General features: G+C 25.8%; 1 long non-coding RNA gene across 1 annotated transcript; it reads left to right on the forward strand.

Moving 5' to 3' along the window:
* The first annotated feature begins 432 nt into the window (after positions 1–432).
* LOC128669032 (uncharacterized) lies at positions 433–6,681 on the forward strand. Its single transcript, XR_008404592.1, has 3 exons — positions 433–701; positions 5,629–5,969; positions 6,355–6,681. It is a non-coding gene; the product is annotated as an uncharacterized LOC128669032 (long non-coding RNA).
* The last annotated feature ends 2,191 nt before the right edge of the window (positions 6,682–8,872 follow it).

Genomic DNA, 8,872 nt, shown 5'->3' on the forward strand with positions numbered 1-8,872 from the left:
ATTAAAAAGTTTCAAAAAATTTTATTTTATTTTTATTTTATAAATTATTTTACTGTTTTGACTATTTCTCTTATAAACTAAAAGTCCCTCATATATTTATAGTAAACAAAAAAAAAAAAATATATCTACTCTTAAAAAAATAAAACAAACTCTATTGACTGTATTTATTTTTCTTACATATATATGTCTCAGAATGTTATCAAAAATTGTTGAATGATATGAAAATATAAAAAAAAAAAAAAAAAACTTTATACGTGTAGTAAGAATTTAAAAAAGTTTTTGATTCGATCTTTAACTTTTGGTTTATTAATCAAATAAAATAAATAATAATAATAATGATAATCCTCTATTTGATTAATGATTACAAATACTTGAGATAAGTAAAATATATGACGCAAAGTGAAATAAAATTTAGCAGTCAACTCGCGCACTCATAAAATCTTACTTAGAAGTCAGAGGAGACTAGAGTTTAAATCAAGAAATGTATAAGATGTAAGACGAGTAGAAAAAAATATATATACTTTGGAGGAAGGATAAGGATAATCCGAAAATAAAAGAAAGCAATGTTGGTCCTGGAAAAGTAAAAGAGTGTAGAAAGCATCAGTGTATCCGTAATGGCATCCAGAGGCTTTTATACTAGTAAACACAAAATCCATATATATATACGGTCTATTCCATTATTCTACAATCATATATATATGGTATGTACAATGCATGTGTAAATTCAATATTTTAGCTTAAAGATCTGGCAAAGAGATTCCATGAAAATGTCTCATTTAATTATTTTGAAATTTTTTTTATTATTTTTATGGGATATATAAGATATGTGAAAATTTTATAAATTTACTTTTTATTTATAATTTAACTTATTAGTCAATGATTTAAAAAAATGAAAATTTTCTATTTTATATTAAGCTCCTTGAAATTTTTTATAATTTTCGGTCTGCTTATTAAGAATAATAAATTTTCAGCGAGTTTTCGGCCTTTTCCAATAAATTTATAAAGTTTTATCGTGATTTCAATGAGATTTAGTTGTGTCGGCCCTTTTTTCACTCACTGGTATTTTCGGCAAAAATTTTTTTCCAGAGTTAGCCAAAAGATTTTTTAAAAAACTCCGAAACTCTTAGTGATGGAGTGAATTAAAATTTGAATAAAATCCGTATTTACTCCCAATTTTTTATAGTGTATATGTAGATAGATAGAGAAAGAGAGAAAAAGCCTGCGGCGAACTGAGAGCAAGTGAATTCCAGGCTTTGGGGTGTGACTTTTCGACTTATTGGCACTGCCTGAATAAATTTAATTCAACAATTTCCAGTTGCTACAAGATAAATAAAATAAAAAAAAACTAAAACGAATGACACAAAGTGAATCTTGTGCGTTGCTAAAGAGACTTGAGAATTTAATTTATATTATATTATATATCTGTGTTGAAATGTTGTTATTTAAATTTATTTTTCCCGTTAATACAGTGAATTAATATATAAATAACAATAAAATGTTATATTATGTTTATTATTTTTTTTCTAATGTGTAGTGAGGTAAAATAACTTAGGCGACATTATATATTTTATACTAAAGAAAAGGTCGATGTTATAAATAAACTTAGGTGTCATCTGGCGCACGCAGATAATAAACTCCTTGAGAGAGAGCTATCATCTGTAAAATAAAGATTAATTTTTTTCCACTGAGATGATATGATTAAAATGAACAAATTTATATAAATATTAAATTAGTAAAATAATAATATTGTGTAATTTAAATTTAATTTATCAATGTCGGAAAAGTTGTTGAGGCGGATGGAACAAGTGATGAAAAGAAATCCATTTAAGGTTTAAGAATTAAAATCGAACAAGACTGCTCGAGAGATAAAGGATGTAGTAAAAGCTAGTATGGGGAAAGGGGAGGGAAGTTGGATCATAAGCACTTTGTTTTTCACTTACTGTCAATTATCTTTTTTATACAAATGTCTTGTAATTGGTTATCGTGACAGCCTCACGGAAATCTTAAATTATACTTTCAATTTAATAATTTTGTAATTTCGTATGATTTATCGATAACCATTTATCTTTTAACAATCACAAATTACCTTATATTACCATGACAAGTGGAAACAGTCAATCTTCCTTAATATTCAAACATTTTTTTTTTTTCTTATCATTTAATTGATTAAATTTTAAATTTTTATTATTTTACTAACATAAGAAAAATAATTTAAAATTTATGGTGAAAAAAATTATTTTAATGATATCATCTGATTAAAATTGGATTTATTGATATTATTTGAAATAATTTGTCTTTGAAATGAAAATTTTTCAAATAAAACATCCAGACTGAAAATAATTTAAAAGTTTGTTATTAAATGTTAAATTCAGTATGGATTGTAAAAATAAGAATGTAGACTTTGAGATGTTGACTCGGAAAAATGGGCATCTGAAAAATATCCAAATGAAAATATATAAAATTTATAAGATTTAATATTGTCGTCTACTTTACAAATAGTCGGATATTTTTCAATTTTAACTTTACTATTGTTTACTAAATTTTAATTTAAACTTGGATAAAAACATTTCAAGCCTAAATAATAATAGAATTATTTTCTTGCCTGAAAAGTGGCCGATAATTAGGCCTGAAAAAAACGAATAAAGACGGACTTAATTTATTGGCCAACTTTTAGGCTCTCCCAATAAAATTCTATCATTTCGAGGTAATTTCAACCAAATATTTTTACCCGGGAATAAGGTAAATGTCCCAATACCGGAACGACGAAGGGTATATGACTGATTTTTATCGTTTTAAAAATATTCAAATAAATTATAAACCAAAATAATTTATTACATCATATAGAATAGACATTTACCAATTTAAAAATAATCAAATTAGTTCTTTTTTCTTAAATTTAATATAAAAAAAAAATTTTTTTTCTATGACACCCAAAAGACCCAATACCGGAACGCTAAAATAGCCGTGTCCCAATACGGGAATTCGGTTGTCCTAATACCGGAACAGTAAATAAAATAAGTTATTTTTTGCATTTATTCATGGTGAAAATATTAATAATTATTAAATAATATTAATGTAAAACGAGTATGAATGTAGCTGAAGTCAGAGAACTTTGAAATTATAAATAAATATGATAAATAATTAAAAAAATAATATTTACAAAAAAAGCACTATTAATTTCAAAATTTTTTGAATTTGCATTTTTTAAAATTTTATATTATTAATTATTTACTCGATTTATTAATAATTTTGAATTTGTCTGATGTCTGCTATATCACACCCATAATGTAAAATGTATTTAAAATTTTAAAATGATTGAATATTCAATGAAAGTAAATATTTTGAACTAAAGAATACAAACAAAATAAATCATTTGAGGTTATACTAGAAAAATAATTAAAAAAAAAAAACTAAAAACAAAAATTTATTTTTTATGATTTAAATTAGAGTTTATCTATACTTAATCTATTTCGTATAACAATTATACATACTGCATTAAATATTAGGGCTCCAGTAATAATTAATATTGTACTTGATTTAGCCAGTCAATAAAACTCACCGTTAATGTCTATCGATAACATTAATATGATTGGCTGTTCCGGTACTGGGCACGGGTTCATTTTGGTGTACCAATAGACGAACAGTAGAATTAATATAATAATACTATTTTTTTCATATTTTTAATATGTTTTCTTGAATTTTATGTCATTCAAGATGCATATACAAAAAAAAAATTATTGAAAAGTAATTCTATGGATTTTCTATAAGCTTAAGACCATTGACTGATTTCTTAGCAAAACCATTAAGAGACATGAAAAAGTCATGAATCCGAGACTATTGCTCTAATTAACATTTTTTTTTTATATTTTAATTATTTTCTAAAATCTATTTTATATCTTATTTTTTAAGTGAAAGATTAAGGTTTCAAATAAAGAAAGTTTTATTTAGTTTCATCGCGTACGAGTTGAAATATAATATAATGATTATCAAATCGTTCCGGTATTGGGTCTTGTTCCGGTATAGGGACATTTACCTCAGTTGAATCTTTCAAATTATCCGAAACTATGAATTTTTTAAATTTTAGAAATTTTTTTTGAATTACTCCAAATTGTGATACGTTTTCCAATAATTCAAATTTTTTTCAGAGAAAAATTTTCAAAATAATCACTTTTAGCTACTTAAAAAAACTGAGCTCGCGATTAAACAAAAATTCAAATCAAATAATTTGAAAAGTTAAAAACAATTCTGAACAACTTGATATAAAATACCGACGACATTTCATTAGTATTTATGTATATATTCATATATAAGATCATATTATATTGTATATTCAATCTAATATATTCTATAGAGAAATATTTATTTGATAATAAAAATAAAGGTAAATCAGAATGTTATGAATTGAATAAAAAATATTGAATATGGAGAATATTTACGAGAAATGTATTTACCAATATTGGAACTTCCGGTTGAAGAACTTCCGTCCGGGCATAGGGTCTAGATTGTAAATATTTTTTTTATCTAAAGTAATGTCCGTCACAGATCAGCAAATGAATAAATTTAATTTTGAGTAAATAAAAAAAAGGTAAAAAAAAATATTCGTATTTTATTGATATTAGTGACAAATAATTATTTGAAAGTTATATGTCTTGTCGTTTGTCCAGCACATATAATTTATTATCTGGGTGTGTATGTATAATAATATTGGCTTTTAGTGGTCTCATCGAGTGAAGGATATTAAACGATATTACGAGGCTAATAATAACAATATGACGCACGTAAGAGCTAGTAATTGAATAAATAAGGGTAGAAAAAGAAAAAGTTTAAGTATAGGAAGAAAAATAAAAAAAAAAAAAAGGTAAATTTTCGAGTAGAATAACCCCGTGGTGCTTCACGTCTTCACAGTTTTTTCCTGCTTGGATTATTCGCTTATTGGTTCATTGTGGATTCCTCTTGTCTTTTATGAGTTTCACGTGTCATGAATAACAAAATATGTCAACTCTCTCATCATCTTGTTTTACTGCTTCAAATAAAATAAATAATTAAAATACAATATAAGAATTTTTTCGTTTTTTCAAAAAAAAATGGGTTTCCTTTTCGAATATCGTCGAAATGACAGAACGATTGATTTCAATATTAAATTACTACAAGAACTCAATAAAACATGTCAGTTGCTGCTGAAAAAATCAAATTCAGTTAATTTTATCGAGATATCGATGGCAAAGAAATTTAAAAATAATCGAGCAATGTATTCATGAAAAGTTGCCCGTAAACTTTTTCTCTGCTGGGAATAACTCGACACAATATGAACGTTTTTTTGTTCATTAGGATGTCCTGTAGTAGGAAAAACCCAAAAAAGTCCTGAGAAATATTTATTTTTTAAATTCAGACCCATATGATGGGTTGGTGGACATGGGTTAAGATGGGTGGAAATGATTCTCTACAAAAAGTAGCCCGTAACTTTGGTCCTGTTGGAAATAACCTATCATACCATAAACGTTTTTTGTTCTTTATGATGTTATCTAGTAGGGGAAGCCCAAAAAAGTCCCAAGGAAAATTTATTTCGCTAAAAGAAAAATAAGTTTATTCTGTTATGAGAAAAACGAAAAATAAAAATTAAATTTGCAGGTGCTTGGTTACTTAAATTATACTCCAGAAAACTGGATCCTCATCGATGAAATTAAAGCTGAATTCAACATGGTCGCAGTTAACAGTGGACGTAGTATGCCACATGGAAGCCAAACAGATGATTTCCCCGGATACTTTAAACTCACTCCGATACACAACCGTCAGCAGACTCAACATCCAGCCGGCTACACACACTAATATAAATAAGACGCGACCAATAAACCACCACCTCAACTGACTTTTGAAATATCTAAATATTATTTTTATTAAATAATATATTTTATTTATTTATCAATTTTTTATAAATCTATGGATATTTTTTTATTTATATACAACAAGGGGTAAGTTGACAGTGACAATGTCCAATATAAATAACTTTTTGAATAATTTCACGTCCAGCTAAACATAAACACATGAATTTCTACTTTTATATTTCTACTTTTAATATATCGTAGCCTACTTTTACTGCCTAGTCATTCTCATTTTTTTTTATTTATTATAATAATAATCTCTCTTTCTCTCTTATTATTCATTTTTTTTTTTTTTTTTTTTTCATTGACATTTTCGGTATTTTGTATATTTTTTTCCCCCTACAAAACTTTTCATACAGTCCTGATCAAATTTATTTTTTCTTGTCATTCCTGATTATATTAAATGTACTCTATGTTTAGGGTGGAATGATTTTAACGATAAAATATATATATATTTTTTTTTTCATTTCAATAGAAAATTCTAATACAAAATATCTGGAAAACGGTTGACTCTGCAGGACTCTGGAAAACGTTATCGCGTGCCAAAAAGTAAAAGGGCGTATACCAATGTATGCGCCCTTTTACCTTTGCAAAGGTAAAAGGGCGCATAAATTTTTTTTTCATCGCCAATTAATTAGTAAACATTTTCTACGCTTGAAAATCACATATTGTTTTCCCAAAGGTAAAAGGGTGTATGTCTTTAATTATGCGCCCTTTTAGCTTTAGGAATTTGAAAATTTTGTGACCAAAAGGTAAAAGGGCGTATAAATTTTTTTTCTAAAAAATTTATTAAAAAGCTTAGCCGAAGTCTAAAAATGAAAAAAAAAAAAAAAAAAAAAAAAATGCTGCAAATTGTATGAATGTTATTTTATTTCACAGTTAATTATTAGAGTTTATAATAGTATTTTAAAATTCTTATACTAAATTGAAAAAAAAAAAAAAAAACAGAAATAACCGGTTCATTTAGGTACGATTCCTATACCCTCTTCCTCCGTGTCTGTCGCACGTACTTTGGTTTTTTTTTTTTTTCATATATTCTGATTCATGACGGATCCATAATCCAAAACACTGATTAAAGAAAAAGTCAATAAATTTTTATTTTTTATAGTCGTTGTAAAAATTGTTTATTCAATTGAAAATTTGATATTTTCATTTTATTTTTTTTTCAGTTATTTTATTTTTAATAAATTAAAAAAAAAGTGTAGGAGGAGTGTTTTTTCATCTAACTTGTCTTGTGAAATTATTTGTCAGTATTTTGTATTAAAACTAGAATTTTTTTTTATGCGCCCTTTTACCTTTAGGCACTACTTTTCAAAAGGTAAAAGGGCGTATGTCTTGAGATACGCCCTTTCAGCTCAAGGATGCCCAAATTTTTTTTTTGCAGATCTTTGCGTTTCGAAAAATTTCAAAGCTAATGGCAAAATAAAATTTTTTTATGCGTCCTTTCAGCATAATTCCCTACTAACCTGTAGCAATACGCCCTTTTACCTTTTGGCACGCGTTATTATTTGTGAAATTTTCATGCACGCATGCAGACATACACACTAACATCAACCTGAAAATTGATAGGAACTCGATTTTCGAAAATCGGACCGAAACCAATAACTCGTCTCTTTTTTAAAATTTTCAATTTCCATAACGGGAAATTAAAAAAATGGAAAAACAATTAATAATAGTCGTGTGTTAAGCTCAATCAGTAATAGATATAAGCAAACATTGTCTTTGAAATAAAACATATAATATATTTCAATATTACCTCAACCTTGAATATTTTCTCTGACAAATATTAAACTTTGTTGATAAAACATGACTCTATGAAAGCATTAATTAATCCTGACTAGTGTTCAAAGGTCCTTGAATGTAAAATCCCCTAGGCAAATGAATGAATTCTCTATCCATCTCTATCTTATAAAATATCCGTTTGATCTCAATAGTATTTTTTTAATTTTCGTATATTTAAGTGAGTAAACAATAACTTGCATAAGTTAATTAACTGTAAATATTATTTTTAACTTAAAATCTGGTATTTTACTATTTATTATTCACCATATTGAAGTATGCAGAAGAAAAGAATAAAAAAAATAAAAAATATAAAAACTCAATTCACGTACATTCATTTTTATTGCATAAAAAAAAACGTCCAAGCATAACTTTCATTGTTCAGTATTTAATCCGGCTTTGACTCCAATTGATTTTAACAATGTTATCGTACAATACACATATGTCCGCTGTTCACCATTTATTACGAATAAAAAAAAATTATTATTCAAGTAAAAAATGAAGCTAAAAATTTTTTTATTATATGAATTTAAAAATTTCACCAATAAAAAAAAATCTAGTACTTGTGTTTTATAAATATTCGAACTGGACTAAACAATTTTATAGAATTTGTGATAACAATTGGATGTATATATATAATATAATATCGCAAATTAGTGTTGTAACATCGAAGTCGATTAATCGAACAATCGATTGTTAAAGGTTCGATTGTAGATGTTTTGCAATCGATTGTGAAGGGTTCGATTAATGAAAAAAAATCGATTTTATTTTTTCAAAACGTTTTTTCAACATCGATTTTTTTGAAAAAATTATATTTATATAATTATTTTTTGCAAAATCTATTGCTTGATTTTTTAACAATAAAGGATCAATTTCGAATGAAATTGAAGTTAGCCGACATCTGGAAATTTTTAGAATTTTTTTTATTGACAAAATTGTTATAAAAAATTAAAAAATGAATATCATATACAGAAAAGAAAGTGCTATTCACCCGTAAATAGCCATGTCCTTAATGATTATTTGTTACTTTAAACAATCGATTATTGTAGTTTCGATTGCCCAACTTAAACGTTGTACACAAATAATCGATTGTTGTAGAAAAATTTTATTTTTGCAGTGTTTAGATGAAAAACATTGGTAAATTTTTCTTTATGCATAAGTAAATAGTATATGTAATTTGCAATATTAATAATAGTAATAATAATAAAATAAAA

Source organism: Microplitis demolitor, chromosome 2 (genome assembly GCF_026212275.2).
Source record: "Microplitis demolitor isolate Queensland-Clemson2020A chromosome 2, iyMicDemo2.1a, whole genome shotgun sequence".
NCBI lineage: Eukaryota > Metazoa > Arthropoda > Insecta > Hymenoptera > Braconidae > Microplitis > Microplitis demolitor.